Below are 20,199 nucleotides of genomic sequence, written 5' to 3'. Positions count from 1 at the left end.
ATGCTCCCCACTCTACCATGGGAAAGAAGGTGGACTAATGTATATGTATTGTGTTTGCTAAGATGTTCCCCTCTCTACCATGGGAAAGAAGGTGGACTAATTTATATGTATTGTGTTTACTAAGATGCTCCCCACTCTACCATGGGAAAGAAGGTGGACTAATTTATATGTATTGTGTTTACTAAGATACTCCCCACTCTACCATGGGAAAGAAGGTGGACTAATTTATATCTATTGTGTTTACTAAGATGCTCCCCACTCTACCATGGGAAAGAAGGTGGACTAATTTATATGTATTGTGTTTGCTAAGATGCTCCCCACTCTACCATGGGAAAGAAGGTGGACTAATTTATATGTATTGTGTTTGCTAAGATGCTCCCCACTCTACCATGGGAAAGAAGGTGGACTAATTTATATGTATTGTGTTTACTAAGATGCTCCCCACTCTACCATGGGAAAGAAGGTGGACTAATTTATATGTATTGTGTTTACTAAGATGTTCCCCACTCTACCATGGGAAGGAAGGTGGACTAATTTATATGTATTGTGTTTACTAAGATGCTCCCCACTCTCTCATTGGAAAGAAGGTGGACTAATTTATATGTATTGTGTTTACTAAGATGCTCCCCACTCTACCATGGGAAAGAAGGTGGACTAATTTATATGTATTGTGTTTACTAAGAATGTTCCCCACTCTACCATGGGAAAGAAGGTGGACTAATTTATATGTATTGTGTTTACTAAGAATGTTCCCCACTCTACCATGGGAAAGAAGGTGGACTAATTTATATGTATTGTGTTTACTAAGATGCTCCCCACTCTACCATGGGAAGGAAGGTGGACTAATTTATATGTATTGTGTTTACTAAGATGCTCCCCACTCTACCATGGGAAAGAAGGTGGACTAATTTATATGTATTGTGTTTACTAAGATGCTCCCCACTCTACCATGGGAAAGAAGGTGGACTAATTTATATGTATTGTGTTTACTAAGATGCTCCCCACTCTACCATGGGAAAGAAGGTGGACTAATTTATATGTATTGTGTTTACTAAGATGCTCCCCACTCTACCATGGGAAGAAAGAAGGTGGACTAATTTATATGTATTGTGTTTACTAATATGCTCCCCACCTACCATGGGAAAAAAGGTGGACTAATTTAGATGTATTGTGTTTACTAAGATGCTCCCCACTCTATCATGGGAAAGAAGGTGGACCAGCCAGGATATCTACAGTTAAAAATGTCATTTTACATCCAACGTAATGACCTGTACTTTCAAGATGGGAAAAAGAGTGTACCTAGTTATTCACACGTTATCCCACAAGTGCGTTCCTCCAAGAAGAGAAGTCACACTCCGAGGGCATCTTGTGGACACTTTTCGAGGACTGCTCATCTAGGTTCCTCCACCAAGTCAATGTGAGATTCTCAATGTGATTCCTGTTATTTTTAGGTAAGATATCGTGTCAAAGTTGATGTTTTCTTACACTGAAAATATATTTCCCATTGATACTTTACTCTCCTCACACTTCTGGTAATTCTTTTCTGTCAACTTTGAAGATTGTGTTCTACAGTAAATAGGAAGCCAGCTTCCAGCTTTGATAGTAGGGTATGTTTCAGTGAAGCGTTGTGCTTGTTTATTTACATGCTACAACGCAGATGAACCATTGTTGAAACGTGTTGGCTGGTGGGAAAAAAATATTTTCGCATATTGAAGACTACACTGAACAGTAATAGTTGTTATGTGAGAACAAAAAGATATTCTGTCGAAAATAGTATGAAACTAGAAAGTTTCAAGGCTGGTGGGACCAAAAATATTTTCGCATATTGAAGACTACACTGAACAGTAATAGTTGTTATGTGAGAACAAAAAGATATTCTGTCGAAAATAGTATGAAACTAGATATTTTAGACTATGTACAATAATCTGGTATAATCTTCTACGTGTGTATAGTTTTAAATATTTTTTAAAACGATGCCTAAAAAAACATTTTGCGAATCTTATTACATTGTCCTTCCAAAATAAAGTTTGTGTCTGTCAATCAAACATTTCTAATACTCTGAATTCAACCAATTAATGTGGCAGACAAACAGAAATATCTTTTCTCCTTCGTTTCTTCTTATAGTTTCCATTATCACTTGAACCAGTAATTTCAAGTTATCTCAGATAATTATGCTGCAGTATATTTGGTTTGTTTGTTTGTTTTCGAATTTCGCACAAAGCTACTCGAGGGCTATCTGTGCTAGCCGTCCCTAATTTAGCAGTGTAAGATTAGAGAAAAGGCAACTAGTCATCACCACCCACCACCAACTCTTGGGCTACTCTTTTACCAACGAATAGTGGGATTGACCGTCACAATATAACGCCCCTACGGCTGAAAGGGCGAGCATGTTTGGCGCGACCGGGATACAAACCCGCGACCCTCAGATTACGAGTCGCACGCCTTAGCACGCCTTAACACGCTTGGCCATGCCGGGCCTTATATTTGGTAGAATTCTGTAAATCAAAACAAACCATTAACTATGAATACAACTATGTAAACAAAACTCAACATTTTACATGACAAATAATAATGTAATAATATCTAAAATCAATATTTAAATAAAATCAGGACTAGTAACTTTATATCAAGTACAAAATATCTGAATAAAAATATTAATAAATAATTTGTTGAAAAATATATTGTGAAATAAACATTTTTTCAAGTATAACATTAAATAAAATTAAGTTGTATTATGTGTGTGTTATTTCTGTAGTAAAGCCATATCTGGCTATCTGTTAACTGAGAATAATTTAAACCATGATTTTAACGTTGTAACTCTGTACAATAAGTGCTGTACCATATGGGGACTGAATCATATTAAAATATATATAACATTGTACTTGTTATATGATGGTAACCAAATGCTAGGATTAAATATGTTCAAATTATTTGTATGTAACTGGAACCTAAAGTTGGTAAACATCTCAGATAGAATACCAAACAGAATTTTCAAACAATCCGTTTTAAAGTTCTCTTTATCTCTTTGTGTGTAGTGTTTCAACAAATGACTTTAATGTCCTTAAACATAAAATTAATTGTTCATTAGACAAAATTCTATATTAATTTGAATGATTGGTATATTTTGTTGTTATTAATCAAACTTTCTGAACCTATATTCCTTATACCAACAACTACAAGAAGTAATGATTGAGTATTTCAGTCATGTTAAGAACCACTCAACAATAACATACCGTTACGTCACATGTTGATGTGTGAATCAGTGTTATTAATTCATAACAAGTTGGTGTAGCTTTTCACTCTCAACATAAACAGGAGACAGATGAACGGACACCACGGTTCACAGTATGTTGTATAAACGTAGTAGATAACGTTCTCTGTCCAATCTGGATTGGATTTCTTTTTTTCTTTGTGACTGAATGGGTGACACAAAATTATAAATTACAAAGTATTTCTGAGTAAAACAGTTCGTACAGACTTAGAATTATTTCTTGCTTACAGTTTAATATTTAATATAAAGTGCACTCTACATCTAAAAGTTACTCACAAGTCGTGGTCGTTGTTCAGATTAAATTCTGTAATATCATAAAAAGGTAAGATAAAAAGATTGCAATAAGTAAACCAATAAGAAAATTGTACAAAAAACAAGACATGAGTAATTAGTATGTGAAGAAATGATAATTAGTTAACAACTACAATCATAGGATTTGGGATTAGGAGTCAAAAATCAATAGGTAGATTGTCTACTGGAGAAACTCGTCAGAGTTCACATATAAACAAACATGAAAGTATGGATTGGTTTTCACTCTTATTTGTGGCATACACTGAATGTATAAAGTATTTCTGAGTAAAACTGTTCGTATATATTTAGAATTATGATTTACTTAAAGTTTAAAATATGATATGTGGGCGTGCACTCAGCATGTGAAAGGTGCTCACAAATTGTGGTAGGATAAAAAAAACAGTTAAGTTAAAAAGATAGGATAAAAAACACAGAGCAATACGGTTATAGATAATTACTTTTTATAACTCACAAATTATGTTATAGTTCCAGATTAGTTTTAACACCATATTACGTATGGGATTTTTCCTGACTAACAACATCCGAATTTATCTTTATTCAAGACTTGTCCATATTTCACGAGTGAAGACGGTAAAGCCTGTTGTATTAAAAAACCGAACGCCATCTAGTAGTAAGAACTAATAAAATATGGGATTGTTCATGAAAACACACAAAAATGTTCGGTGACACATGGTTTTCGTTTATACGCTAACATAGTGAAGAAACAGGACACGAACGATAAAATATAAATATTCTTTGTAGGGATGACACTAATCTGGAATTAGTACTTAAAGAAACCATCTACATCAAACAACTTTAACCAACACCAAATATCATGTAACCTTCATTAAAATTATACCATTTAAAATATGTACAGCATGCTTTATTGTCAGTAATTTACTTTCTATATATTTTAGTTTTGTTTAAATTATTGTTATTTCAGAAATGTATTTTAGTTATTTAGTTAGAAATTATGTATTATTTTATTTTGCTTTAAACACTGAAGATGGAATCTGTAAAATACTGAAAACTTTATCTCTGTTCCCTTCTGTTATATGAATCTATTTCTTCATCTTTAACCAATGGAATGAAGAAAAATTGTTCAGTGTGAATATGTCCAAAATGTGAGGCTGAGTTGACTGACTAACAGCATTCATTCCTATTTTCATCCTAGTGAACAGATTATTAATCAATATAATTATAACATAAATAACACTACACAACAATGATTTTGAAAAGTTTTGCTTCCTGAAAAGTGTTTGCTGATTGTGACAGGTACCTGGTGGGTATGCACAAATATAGTTTTAGTTTTGCTTCATCACATAGGAACTCTTGAGTAATAAACAATCAACTGTTTACCGGCAATAACGTATTTAATTGCGTTTATGTTTCTAATACGCTATTAAGTTCAACATAATTAAAAGTGTTTTGCTCCTGATTTTCGTTTGTATTCAATGTCCGGTGCATTACGTTGCAGTATCCAACAGTAGTCAGCAAGCACTGACGGATTCCAGTTGCCCTGATATCGTTTTTCCATTGAATAATGTGACTCTTTGGCACAACTGTCCCATTCACAGATGAAACAACAGTACTTTGTATAGCGCATGGCCAAGCGCGTAAGGCGTGCGACTCGTAATCCAAGGGTCGCGGGTTCGCGCCCGCGTCGCGCTAAACATGGTCGCCCTCCCAGCCGTGGGGGTGTATAATGTGACGGTCAATCCCACTTTCGTTGGCAAAAGAGTAGCCCAAGAGTTGGCGGTGGGTGGTGATGACTAGCTGCCTTCCCTCTAGTCGTACGCTGCTAAATTAGGGACGGCTAGCACAGATAGCCCTCGAGTAGCTTTGTGCGAAATTCCAAAACAAACAAACAATCCAGCACGGCGTTATCTAAAACAGCCCAATATTTGATAATTCTAATTACTGAACCTCTCACAGGTTGTAGAGTAACATGAATGTCACTTACTAATTGTTTAACTTTTGTTTCTCATTCAAGAATTTAATTCAGATTTATATAATGATCTCATGTGAATATACATTTAAATTATTTATACAATACTTTATACCTGCAAATTGTACTGGCCGAAATTTTCATGAAATGCAAGGTACGTTCGAATACAAAATTGTGCTTTTTCTTCGCACAGTACGGTTCCTACTTTAATATGTTGTCACCTTAATTCCTATACGCACATATTCAATAATATTATGGTTCCATTTTATTGTTGTCTTTCTCTGTTTATATTGGTTAGAAATCAAGCAATATTTGTCAATCAATTGTTATAAATATATGACGTACGGATAAGAGAAGGAAAATAAAGACAGAAATATAAAACAGATAAGTGTGGGATAACAGTGGGAAAAACAGATGCTCAAAGTTTAGTTATAAAAAAGACAATTTCTCCTTTAAACTTAATTAACAAATTTTACCTGGAGTATGAATAAAAGGTCGTTATTCGCGATTACGTGTATAACATTTTGTTGGTGTATATCTCAGATAAAAAAGTTTGAGATGTGACAAGTCATACATGTCGTCTCTAGATTTATATATGTGTGTGTGTGTGTGTGTATATATGTTCTATGACTGTCCACAAATTCAAAATATTGGCTTCTGTAGTAATCTCTAGCTGTTGCAGAATGGTGTGCTGAGCCATCACCTGTGATTCTTCTGGGGGGTCTGTGAATGCGTGGTAGTTCAATAGGCACCAGATCTAGGAAGTTACTTTTTCTCAGCTTCATCAAATATCTTGTTGTAATTTCCTCTGTTTGCAATATCCGCAACTGCTCAAGTGTCATTTCAGATGCTTCAATCTTGCCAGATACTGTCGCTGATTGTGCTTGGAATGCATGGTTTAGTTCCTCTAATGCAGCTAATCGATGCTGAACCATCAACAATCCTAAAACTGTCTTTCTTTTGTCAAATATGTCTAGCAGACCTCGTGCTTTCACTGCTACACCTGATTTTTCATTTGCTAATTCAGACAAAGAATCAACAATGTCACTGTAGTGATCATTAGCACATGTAACTGTAGATAGGCGGCACAACCAGCGTGTTGAACACAATGGCCGGATGTATTTAACTGGACCATTGTGACTGTCTGACGATACAATATTTTCAAAGATTGTCTTGTATTTGCTTGACCTCTGAAGCAAGACACCAAGTTCATGTACCCACTGGATATAATCTCGAACACATTCACAAGCTTCAACTGCATGTTACATTATTAAATTAGTCTTGTGTGCTCCGCAGTGAAAAGACAAAGCTGATGGTTGCTTATCTTATGTTTTTACCTGTCATCCACTGTACGTACCACTCATGTTAGCGGCTCCATCATAAGTTTGTGCTCTTAATCCTGACAATGGTAAATTGAGTCTAGTCAGTACATCAAGTATAGTCGAGGATATTGTTTTACCAGTTGTATTGGAAACACTGTACAAACCAAGAAATATCTCATGGACGTCAAGGTTCTCATCTACGTATCGTAAACATATTGCTTCCTGTTCGGCACCTGTAACATGTTGAGTGCCATCAACCATTAATACAAAGATTTTACTTTGCTGCACTTCATGTGCTATGTTCCTCAGTATTTGATAGCTGAACATCTTCATTATTTCATTCTGAGCCTGGGGTGATGTGAATGTGGTTTTTTCTTTGACAAGTAGACCATCAACTCAGGATCTTCCTCTTCCAGGAGCTTCATTAACTGCAGGAAGTTCCTCTCCGTATCAGTATGTCCATGTAATGCTAAATCTTGACGCAGTAAGAAACGTAAACTTCTGAATATTTTGGCTAGACTTCTTTTGCATTCTTCCTGCTGCTTCTTTTTTCCATCATGTAGCTGGACAGTCACTGGAGTTACATCAAGTGAACCTTCTGGAGATATAGCGAATCTGTGCTGAGAGGAGGATTGAATTTCTGTTTTGCCTTTTTCCAGTTGCGAAAACCGGTGGATATAAAGGTATACTCCACTGGCCTTTCCAATTTCCCTGTAAAAAGGCCTCTCTGACTCTTTGAGTCTGATTGTCAAAGTGTAGCCATGGAAAATCATCAAACCACTTGCCCTGGAAGTTGATATTTTGAGAATTTGCTTTCTGTTGTGGTATTAGTTGTGCGTCAGGATGATATGGTTTTCCACTCTGTATCTGTGGAGTGTCAGATTTTTCATTATTAAACAAACTTGTTTCATAACTATTTATTTGGTGATTCAAGATGTGCAATAGTTGCACAAGCATTTTCAGACTCGTCCTCTGATGAACATGGTATTTCCTCTTTATAACAAGTTTCTATTCCTTTGCTTGAGGTTGTTTGTAATTGCAAGTTTCTCGAAAATACTTAAACAATCACAAATGTGTTATATTCCTGTTAAAGCTCATCAAACACGTTGTGATATAATATCTATAAGCACGTCTATTAAATAAAAACACCTAAACAACAACTAACAATACAATTCGTGTAGAGGCTTCAGGCCGTTGAAATCGCTCCTTTTGTGTTCTAATTATACAAGAAAATACAATAATTTTACTATCTATGATAAGAGAATATATTGTTTTTTTACCATAAAGCACCAGTACTTTATTAGAGGGCGGTGATAATCTGAAAGTTCATGGATTAATGAGGGCCATAAACACAGGTCTAATGAGCCCTGTTGTAAAATCGAGGCTCAGACTAAAGGGAGCGGAGGGGGGTGATGTAGGACGCGTCTGGATCCGAGCGGCCCGAATCTGTACACTAAATGTACACTATGGTCAGCGGCTTCGACAGCTAAGGAGAGTAAGGCGTTCGGCAGTAAAACCGGCTAGACATGCATAAGAACAAATGGCGTAGGAAAACCGCACAATATACACATAAGATTGATGCGGCTACAAGCTACAAATAGCCTGCCAGATGTAGATCACAGGAGTTTACGCTTGGAAGTAATATTTTCGAATTTCATGCTCTGTTCAATCTGTTGTGATGAAAATTGTATTTAATCTTACACTGGGTACAAGACGTAGGGAGATTCTGTGATAGTGCTTGCAAGCCTTGCATGTATACTTAGGCCTACTGACTGATACTTACGAATTATCGCTTAGATAGAAAAGCTGAGAAGCACGCCTATATTAAAGATGTACATTTCGACATCTAGACCTAATTATGTAATTCGAATGGTAAGAACACGAAATCACAAGAACAAACACACAATTTGTAGGCCTGTAATACAATAAAACAATTCAACTGACAAAACTGTTGGGGGGGGGGATGATGGTATGCACCATACCCCCCACCTAAAATGAAGGGGGGATGTATACCCTCCATCCCCCCAGGATGTACGCCCCTGTTGTTTAGTTTTTCTTTGTTAGAAAAGAAAACCTAATGTGTCGTCTTTTTTTTTAATGTTTTACCACTAAAAGTATTGTTAATAAAGTAAACTAAGAAATTTAGCACTTCGTCAAAATTTACAGGGGACAACTTTCGACTTCATACACACATACACGTACATATGCATATAAACCTTATTGTATTTGTGTATGTATATATATTAAGTAAAGAAAAACTTAAAAAAAAAAGTAAATATAGGAACGGTACTTACATCATGTTTACATAATAGCACAGAGTGTAGTAGAATGTTAACAGACATAAATAGAATAAACTAAACTTAGTTGTGGTTGAATAGTTTTAAATATATATTGCTGTATGTTGATTCTTGCCTTTGCTGTTATGATACAAATGCCACTCCTAACATTTTGTTTGTATTGTTATTTAGGGATGATACAAGTGCCACTCCTAACATTTTGTTTGTATTGTTATTTAGGGATGATACAAGTGCCACTCCTAACATTTTGTTTGTATTGTTATCTAGGGATGATACAAATGCCACTCCTAACATTTTGTTTGTATTGTTATCTAGGGATGATACAAATGCCACTCCTAACATTTTGTTTGTATTGTTATCTAGGGATGATACAAATGCCACTCCTAACATTTTGTTTGTATTGTTATCTAGGGATGATACAAATGTCACTCCTAACATTTTGTTTGTATTGTTATCTAGGGATGATACAAATGCCACTCCTAACATTTTGTTTGTATTGTTATCTAGGGATGATACAAATGCCACTCCTAACATTTTGTTTGTATTGTTATCTAGGGATGATACAAATGTCACTCCTAACATTTTGTTTGTATTGTTATCTAGGGATGATACAAATGTCACTCCTAACATTTTGTTTGTATTGTTATCTAGGGATGATACAAATGCCACTCCTAACATTTTGTTTGTATTGTTATCTAGGGATGATACAAATGCCACTCCTAACATTTTGTTTGTATTGTGATTGTTATCTAGGGATGATACAAATGTCACTCTAACATTTTGTTTGTATTGTTATCTAGGGATGATACAAATGTCACTCCTAACATTTTGTTTGTATTGTTATCTAGGGATGATACAAATGCCACTCCTAACAGTTTGTTTGTATTGTTATCTAGGGATGATACAAATGTCACTCCTAACAGTTTGTTTGTATTGTTATCTAGGGATGATACAAATGTCACTCCTAACAGTTTGTTTGTATTGTTATCTAGGGATGATACAAATGTCACTCCTAACATTTTGTTTGTATTGTTATCTAGGGATGATACAAATGCCACTCCTAACATTTTGTTTGTATTGTTATCTAGGGATGATACAAATGCCACTCCTAACATTTTGTTTGTATTGTTATCTAGGGATGATACAAATGTCACTCCTAACAGTTTGTTTGTATTGTTATCTAGGGATGATACAAATGTCACTCCTAACAGTTTGTTTGTATTGTTATCTAGGGATGATACAAATGTCACTCCTAACATTTTGTTTGTATTGTTATCTAGGGATGATACAAATGTCACTCCTAACATTTTGTTTGTATTGTTATCTAGGGATGATACAAATGTCACTCCTAACATTTTGTTTGTATTGTTATCTAGGGATGATACAAATGCCACTCCTAACATTTTGTTTGTATTGTTATCTAGGGATGATACAAATGCCACTCCTAACATTTTGTTTGTATTGTTATCTAGGGATGATACAAATGTCACTCCTAACATTTTGTTTGTATTGTTATCTAGGGATGATACAAATGCCACTCTAACATTTTGTTTGTATTGTTATCTAGGGATGATACAAATGTCACTCCTAACATTTTGTTTGTATTGTTATCTAGGGATGATACAAATGTCACTCCTAACATTTTGTTTGTATTGTTATCTAGGGATGATACAAATGCCACTCCTAACATTTTGTTTGTATTGTTATCTAGGGATGATACAAATGCCACTCCTAACATTTTGTTTGTATTGTTATCTAGGGATGATACAAATGTCACTCCTAACAGTTTGTTTGTATTGTTATCTAGGGATGATACAAATGTCACTCCTAACATTTTGTTTGTATTGTTATCTAGGGATGATACAAATGTCACTCCTAACATTTTGTTTGTATTGTTATCTAGGGATGATACAAATGTCACTCCTAACATTTTGTTTGTATTGTTATCTAGGGATGATACAAATGTCACTCCTAACATTTTGTTTGTATTGTTATCTAGGGATGATACAAATGCCACTCCTAACATTTTGTTTGTATTGTTATCTAGGGATGATACAAATGCCACTCCTAACATTTTGTTTGTATTGTTATCTAGGGATGATACAAATGTCACTCCTAACATTTTGTTTGTATTGTTATCTAGGGATGATACAAATGCCACTCCTAACATTTTGTTTGTATTGTTATCTAGGGATGATACAAATGTCACTCCTAACAGTTTGTTTGTATTGTTATCTAGGGATGATACAAATGCCACTCTAACATTTTGTTTGTATTGTTATCTAGGGATGATACAAATGCCACTCCTAACATTTTGTTTGTATTGTTATCTAGGGATGATACAAATGTCACTCTAACATTTTGTTTGTATTGTTATCTAGGGATGATACAAATGCCATTTTGTTTGTATTGTTATCTAGGGATGATACAAATGCCACTCCTAACATTTTGTTTGTATTGTTATCTAGGGATGATACAAATGTCACTCCTAACAGTTTGTTTGTATTGTTATCTAGGGATGATACAAATGTCACTCCTAACATTTTGTTTGTATTGTTATCTAGGGATGATACAAATGTCACTCCTAACATTTTGTTTGTATTGTTATTGTTATCTAGGGATGATACAAATGTCACTCCTAACAGTTTGTTTGTATTGTTATCTAGGGATGATACAAATGTCACTCCTAACATTTTGTTTGTATTGTTATCTAGGGATGATACAAATGCCACTCCTAACAGTTTGTTTGTATTGTTATCTAGGGATGATACAAATGTCACTCCTAACAGTTTGTTTGTATTGTTATCTAGGGATGATACAAATGTCACTCCTAACAGTTTGTTTGTATTGTTATCTAGGGATGATACAAATGTCACTCCTAACAGTTTGTTTGTATTGTTATCTAGGGATGATACAAATGTCACTCCTAACAGTTTGTTTGAATTGTTATCTAGGGATGATACAAATGTCACTCCTAACAGTTTGTTTGTATTGTTATCTAGGGATGATACAAATGCCACTCCTAACATTTTGTTTTGTTTTTGATATCAGCCATCCATACACTTATTTCCTTTTTTTTGAACAATTTTTGTCTTTACTTGTTTGCTTATAGTTTTTTTTGGACAATTTTTGTCTTTACTTATTTGCTTATTGCTTTTTTTTTGGACAATTTTTGTCTTTACTTGTTTGCTTATTGTTTTTTTGGACAATTTTTGTCTTTACTTATTTGCTTATTGTTTTTTTTTGGACAATTTTTGTCTTTACTTGTTTGCTTATTGTTTTTTTAATGCAGTGCTTTAATAGACATAGGAAGATATATAATGATGTTCCAACTGTAATATTTATTGTTTTTGTGTTATTGGTTGGTAATTCCTGTTTCACTCTGTGCGTGAGCTTTTTGAAGGAAGATCAAATTTCTGCACAAAAGCTAACTTCAAGGGGTAATGATAACACTGATTACATTAGAAATATGATTTAAATATCTTACTTATAAAAACTGGTACTTATTTCAAACTGTCATCTCAACGAAATAAATCTATTGTTTTAGTTTTTGAGTTATCATGTAACAAAGGAAAGAACAAACAAACAAGAAATTCAAACTTTTTATGATATTTACTGACTTTCCCAGAACTTGTGAGTCACTCATTACGTATATATTGTTATAAAAATAAACACTGTGTTGTATTGTCAAGTTATGATAACATATTTAAAACACTATTTCAATGAACAATCCGAACATCCTTGAATAACAGTGCTACCTCTTGCCTAATACACGTGTCTTCAAGTGTTTGTTTGTTTGAAATTTCGCAAAAGAGCTACACGTAGGTTATCTGCATGAGCCGTCACTATTTTAGCAGCAAAAGACTAGAGGGAAGGTAACTAACCATCACCGCTCACCGCCAACTCTTGCCATCGACTGAAGGGGTGAGCAGGTTTGGTGAAACCTGGATTCGAACCCGCGACGCTCAGATTGCGAATGAAATGCCCTTAACCATCTTGAAGAACAAGTATTTATACAAAATTACATTATATTGTTTTTACCATATGCAAAGTTTAAAGTAAGAATGATAGAGGTAGTTGTAATAGTTAAAACAACTCATTTCTTTTACAGTTGATTATGAATGAAACATAAACATGTTCTGATCACACTTATATTATTATTATATTATGTTATGAATGAAACATGAACATGTTCTGATCACACTTATATTATTATTATATTATGTTATGAATGAAACATAAACATGTTCTGATCACACTTATATTATTATTATATTGTGTTATGAATGAAACATAAACATGTTCTGATCACACTTATATTATTATTATATTATGTTATGAATGAAACATGAATATGTTCTGATCACACTTATATTATTATTATATTATGTTACTTATATTATTATTATATTGAATGAAACATAAACATGTTCTGATCACACTTATATTATTATTATATTATCTTATGTGTAAACATGTTCTGATGAATGAAACATAAACATGTTCTGATCACACTTATATTATTATTATATTATCTTATGAATGAAACATAAACATGTTCTGATCACACTTATATTATTATTATATTATGTTATGAATGAAACATAAACATGTTCTGATCACACTTATATTATATAAAGAAATATCAACGTAGTTCCATGGGATTAAATACAAAATACAAGCTGGAGTTTCCTGGATGTAAATACAAAATACAAGCTGGGGTTTCCTGGATGTAAATACAAAATACAAGCTGGAGTTTTCAGGATGTAAATACAAAATACAAGCTGGAGTTTTCTGGATGTAAATACAAAATACAAGCTGGAGTTTCCTGGATGAAAATACAAAATACAAGCTGGAGTTTCCTGGATGTAAATACAAAATACAAGCTGGAGTTTCCTGGATGTAAATACAAAATACAAGCTGGAGTTTCCTGGATGAAAATACAAAATACAAGCTGGAGTTTCCTGGATGTAAATACAAAATACAAGCTGGAGTTTCCTGGATGTAAATACAAAATACAAGCTGGAGTTTCTTGGATGTAAATACAAAATACAAGCTGGAGTTTCCTGGATGTAAATACAAAATACAAGCTGGAGTTTTCTGGATGTAAATACAAAATACAAGCTGGAGTTTCTTGGATGTAAATACAAAATACAAGCTGGAGTTTCCTGGATGTAAATACAAAATACAAGCTGGAGTTTCCTGGATGTAAAGATAGAATTAATGAAATGTTATCTCAGGACATGAAAAGTTGTTTCCCTTATGTGTAATTGTAAAAATCGCAAAAAAACACTCATAAAATTATAAAACGCAAAATATAAAACTTTAAATCTGCATGTATCTCACCATGGGCTTAATGAACCTTCACGCCAAATGTGATGTACATCCATCAACAGGGTTGAAGTAGTGATAAAAACTTCCATGAAAAACTGCAACTCTGAAACTTTGTATGTATCTTTGCATGATAAACCTGCGTACCAATTTTGGTGAAGATCCATATACATCCTGCGAAGTAGTTCCATACGACAGACAGGAGAATTATATTTATATAGAATTGGTTGTACTAACTGTTTCAGGCTACATTTAGTTTCACCTGATTCTGATTACCTAATGGCAGAACCAGTGTGGAGAAATACACTACCACTGTCTTATCCTACCAGTTATTTTACTCGGTTTTTATGAGGATTATAGTTAAAAATATGTAAGTACGTAAAATTAAGAAATAACACCATTAGTAAACGAACTTGACTTTTAAATATTTTGTCCTGTTTGACGATATCTGAACAGTCAATATATCAATTTTATCTGTATAAAACCTACTATATTAATAAATGAACACTCCCCTAGTAGCTCAAGTGTAAGTCTGCTGGCTTACGAAACTAAAAACTGGATTTCGATACTCATGGTAGGCAGAGCATAGATGGTTCTTTGGGTAGGTTTGTATTTTAGATCAAACGTATAACAGAAACGATATTGAAACAGAATAATTTTAACAAACACCTGTTTTCAAACTTATATCTATAAGAAATACTCGTATAAAGAAAAAATGGTGAAGAAGTTTTGTATTCAAACAAAACTGTCGTGATTTGGAAAACTTTCGGGTAGTTGTGTACACTATTTGAAAGATTTGGAATAAAACCTCTTGTTCGGAGCCATAAAAATGATTAGTAGTTGAGCCGAAAGTAAGGAATTCAAGCTTGAAGGCAGTGAAGATTGAAGCCAATGATGTCAACTGCCAACAGTTACTGAAGTATTGGCCCACAAGCAATTAGAAGAAACCATGTCTACAATCATGATTAGCTCGTCCAACGTTTCTCTTGTGAAGTCTCTGTAAGTAAACTATTGCTAGTTTTATATCATAGTTAGGAATGAGTATACAACGTTAATATACGACTGATTCAGCATCAGTTAATGTGTTAATAGTGTTAGATTATTTAATGAACGTTGTCGAAAGTACAGTTGAAGGACATTTGCCAGTTAAAGTTGAAGAGGTTGTTAGATCTAAGATTGTTTTATTCCAATGTATTTAAGTAGTTTGAAAGTGATAGAACATTTTGATATGATATATTGAAAAGTATTTTAGTGTTTGAATCGTAGTCTCTGAATCAGACTTTCTGCTTTAACCGTAAACTTCCTCGAGTTAGTGACTTATGTGCTCCACTTGGCACTGCATTCCTCAACTTAATATAAATAAATTGTGACTGGTAGTAATAGTCGAAGCTTCTTGCCCTTCGCACAACATGATTTTCATGATTTAGAAAATACGGTATTAAACTTTTCACTCACCAATAGATAAAGTCAGTTTAGAAACTTCAAGACTCAAAGTTAAATGAATAATGAAAAATAAAAACGCGATTGGTGTTCATTTAAACAGATTTACTCTAAAGCAGCAACTAACGAAAAAATAATTATCATACTCTGAGTTACATTGCTTTTAACCTGTTCAGTGCCGTAGACGAGATAACTCGATCGGTAACACAGTGCCACGGACAATTTAATTCGTTAATACCTAACTTCAACACTAGATGTCAGCACCATACATGCATTTGACCTACTTACAAATTGTTTCGCTTTCGATCCAAAATGGCAGTCAACAATCAAATGTAGTTATATAGAAATTGTTATAATTACTTAACTTATTCATTAGAAATGGAATAAGAATTAACAGGAGAATAATATAATATAATATAATACACCACAATAGGACAGATAATAATTCATAATTAAAATATTAAGTAAATATATTTACTGTAAAGTTGTGATGACTCAGCATTAATAGTTGTTATGAATACTGACCTAAACTATCACCTAACCCTAATTACTAACTTTATATTTATGATTAGATAACAATTAGTTTTTGTTCGGTGTTTCGTTTGTCATCTTTAAGGAAGTTCTTAGAGCGATTACTTTCATGTTGGTTCCATCCCGGGTATTTACGAAAGATAGTCCAGTCAATAAACATATCTTAAACCAACCAAGAATGGTTTTAAGAGGGATATCAATCTTTATCTGATTAATTATCAGTTAGCTGGGAGCAGACTTCTCTTATCTATTTCTTCTTCATGTGTTATTGATAAGATATTGTTTCGGAATGATGGACTTTTTCAGGTATATCAGTATAACATGTTATAACCAGTTATGGTCCAGAGTTCTAACTTTTGTTGATCTTTTGCTTGGCATCCACGTAAATGATGTTTTCCTTCTTCATTGTGTATTTAAGAAGTTTAGTGTGTATTAACTGCAGTTATAATGAGTTGTGGTTTCTGAGTTCTGTTCTGATTTTATTTTAGTTACGTATTCTGTGTATGCTGCTAGAGAGCCATAAGAAAGTATATATGTAATTTTTCATCCTTGATACTAAGCGTTTCGGACATCTATTGTTTAGGAGTTTTTTTTTTTTTTTTGAAGTATTTTACTTCCATCTTCTCAGATTGTTTTGTAGTACAAATCTTGTTCGTTCTAGACACTAGGCAGTTTTTGAACTATAAATTAAACCATCTAATCTCTATAAAGATAAGCGTCATTAGATTGATAACTCAGGTTCGTATCCCGACCGCTACTAATTTTGAAAAAGTCCTTCTTAGTATTTTCTTGAAGACGGTTTCACATAGATTTTCCCCAGCTTAGCCGCTAGAAAGTAAGATGTTTGTATGCTTTACCAGAAAGCTACGCATTAAATTATACGCATTCAGTCCATAGCGAGGAATCAAACCTCAGACAAACAAGACAAAAATAATAAACCCTATAACCCGAGCACTTTCTTTATCAGGGACAAACTGATAGCTAGAAAGACAGACAAACAAGACAAAAATAATAAACTCTATAACCCGAGCACTTTCTTTATCAGGGACAAACTGATAGTTAGAAAGACAGACAAACAAGACAAGAATAATTAACCCTATAACCCGAGCACTTTCTTCATCAGGGACAAACTGATAGTTAGAAAGACAGACAAACAAGACAAAAATAATAAACCCTATAACCCGAGCACTTTATTTATCAGGGACAAACTGATAGTTAGAAAGACAGACAAACAAGACAAAAATAATAAACCCTATAACCCAGACAAACTGATAGTTAGAAAAACAGACAAACAAGACAAAAATTTCCCTATAATCCGAGCACTTTCATCAGGGACAAACTGATAGTTAGAAAGACAGACAAACAAGACAAAAATAATTAACCCTATAACCCGAGCACTTTTTTCATCAGGGACAAACTGATAGCTAGAAAGACAGACAAACAAGACAAGAATAATAAATCCTATAACCCGAGCACTATTTATCAGGGACAAACTGGTAGTTAGAAAGACAGACAAACAAGACAAAAATAATAAACCCTATAACCCGAGCACTTTATTTATCAGGGACAAACTGATAGTTAGAAAAACAGACAAACAAGACAAAAATAATTAACCCTATAACCCGAGCACTTTCTTCATCAGGGACAAACTGATAGCTAGAAAGACAGACAAACAAGACAAAAATAATTAACCCTATAACCCGAGCACTTTCTTCATCAGGGACAAACTGATAGCTAGAAAGACAGACAAACAAGACAAGAATAATAAATATAACCCTTTCTTTATGAGGGACAAACTGATAGTTAGAAAGACAGACAAACAAGAAAAATAATTATAACTTTTCTTCATCAGGGACAAACAGATAGCTAGAAAGACAGACAAACAAGACAAGAATAATAAACCCTATAACCCGAGCACTTTCTTCATCAGGGACAAACTGATAGTTAGAAAGACAGACAAACAAGACAAAAATAATTAACCCTATAACCCGAGCACTTTCTTCATCAGGGACAAACTGATAGTTAGAAAGACAGACAAACAAGAAAAACTGTACCTTTAGTGAAATCTGTTTTTGGAACAACTCCGTTCATTATAGACAGTAGTTAATGTTTTTGCACACGTGGAAACTCTATGGGCGCCCTCAGTAAAGTTTTGAAATTCAACCCTGAAAAGATGCATTCTGACGACACTTTTCTAGTGTGTATAATATATGGAAACATAACCATGCAGTTCTGAATAAAAATGTGTTTTGAATTTCGCGCACAACTTTTAGCAGTGTAAGACTAGAGGGAAGGCAGCTAGTCATCGCCACCTACTTCCAACTCTTGGGCTACTCTTTTACCAACAAATAGCGGGATCGATCGTGATATAATAACGCCCTCACTGCTGAAAGGGCGAGCATTTTTAGTGTGACAGGGATTCGAACCCACAACTCTCAGATTAAGAGTCCGGTACCCTAACCACTTGGCCGTTGAAGAAAGAATCCACTTTTTGATTTCAGACATTTTTTTAATTTCTTGGAAGAAAATAATCAATTTAAAATTTTGTATCAAAGAAAATTCTAATCTTGAGTTTTCAATGTTTTTCATAGATGGTTAGCTGCACCCCTGCAATAAGTCTTCAGGGAAAAAAAAACACAAGAAATTGCAAAGCGTAAAGTCGTGTAAATATAGTATTATTTTTCCTGAAACTTGGTTGTCATTTTTATAATGTTTATTATGTTGTTTTTTTACTTCAGTTAGCGTTACACAACCCCCAACCCGAAGTAGCACAACGGTATGTCTGTTACACAAACTCCCAACCCCAAGTAGCACAACGGTATGTCTGTTACACAAACCCCCAACCCCAAGTAGCACAACGGTATGTCTGTTACACAACCCCCAACCCCAAGTAGCACAACGGTATGTCTGTTACACAAACCCCAGCCCCAAGTATCACAACGGTATGTCTGTTACACAACCCCAACCCCAAGTAGCACAACGGTATGTCTGTTACACAAACCCCCAACCCCAAGTAGCACAACGGTATGTCTGTTACACAAACCCCCAACCCCAAGTAGTACAACGGTATGTGTTAAAAACCAGATTTCGTTATTCGTGGTGGGTAGAGCACAAACATCTCACTATGTAGGTTTGTACTTAATTACAAACAAACAGAAGCTCTACACAGTACCTTGTCGATCGTGAGCATGCGTACTGTGCTGTTGTTATTTTAAAAGTACCAGTTATGTTTCAAATTTTACTGTTATGGTCAATCCCACTATTCGTTGGTAAAAGAGTAGCCCAAGAGTTGGCGGTGGGTGGTGATGACTAGCTGCCTTCCTCTAGCTTTACACTGCTAAATTAGGGACGGCTAGCACAGATAGCCCTCGAGTAGCTTTGTGCGAAATTCCAAAAACAAACAAACAAACTTTACTGTAAATTAGTTGTCTTCTATCGACCGAATGTCGAGAAACAAAAATAATAGTAAAAACGTCACATAGTGACTTCTGCCTCGAAGTTGTTAGTAAAAACGTCACCTTTAAGTCACATAGTGACTTCTGCCTCGAAGTTGTTAGTAAAAACGTCGCCTTTAAGTCACATAGTGACTTCTGCCTCGAAGTTGTTAGTAAAAACGTCACCTTTAAGTCACATAGTGACTTCTGCCTTAAAGTTGTTAGTAAAAACGTCGTCTTTAAGTCACATAGTGACTTCTGCCTTAAAGTTGTTAGTAAAAACGTCGTCTTTAAGTCACATAGTGACTTCTGCCTCGAAGTTGTTAAATATTAA

This window comes from Tachypleus tridentatus, chromosome 7 (assembly GCF_004210375.1).
Source record: "Tachypleus tridentatus isolate NWPU-2018 chromosome 7, ASM421037v1, whole genome shotgun sequence".
NCBI lineage: Eukaryota > Metazoa > Arthropoda > Merostomata > Xiphosura > Limulidae > Tachypleus > Tachypleus tridentatus.
This window is presented reverse-complemented; position numbering follows the sequence as displayed.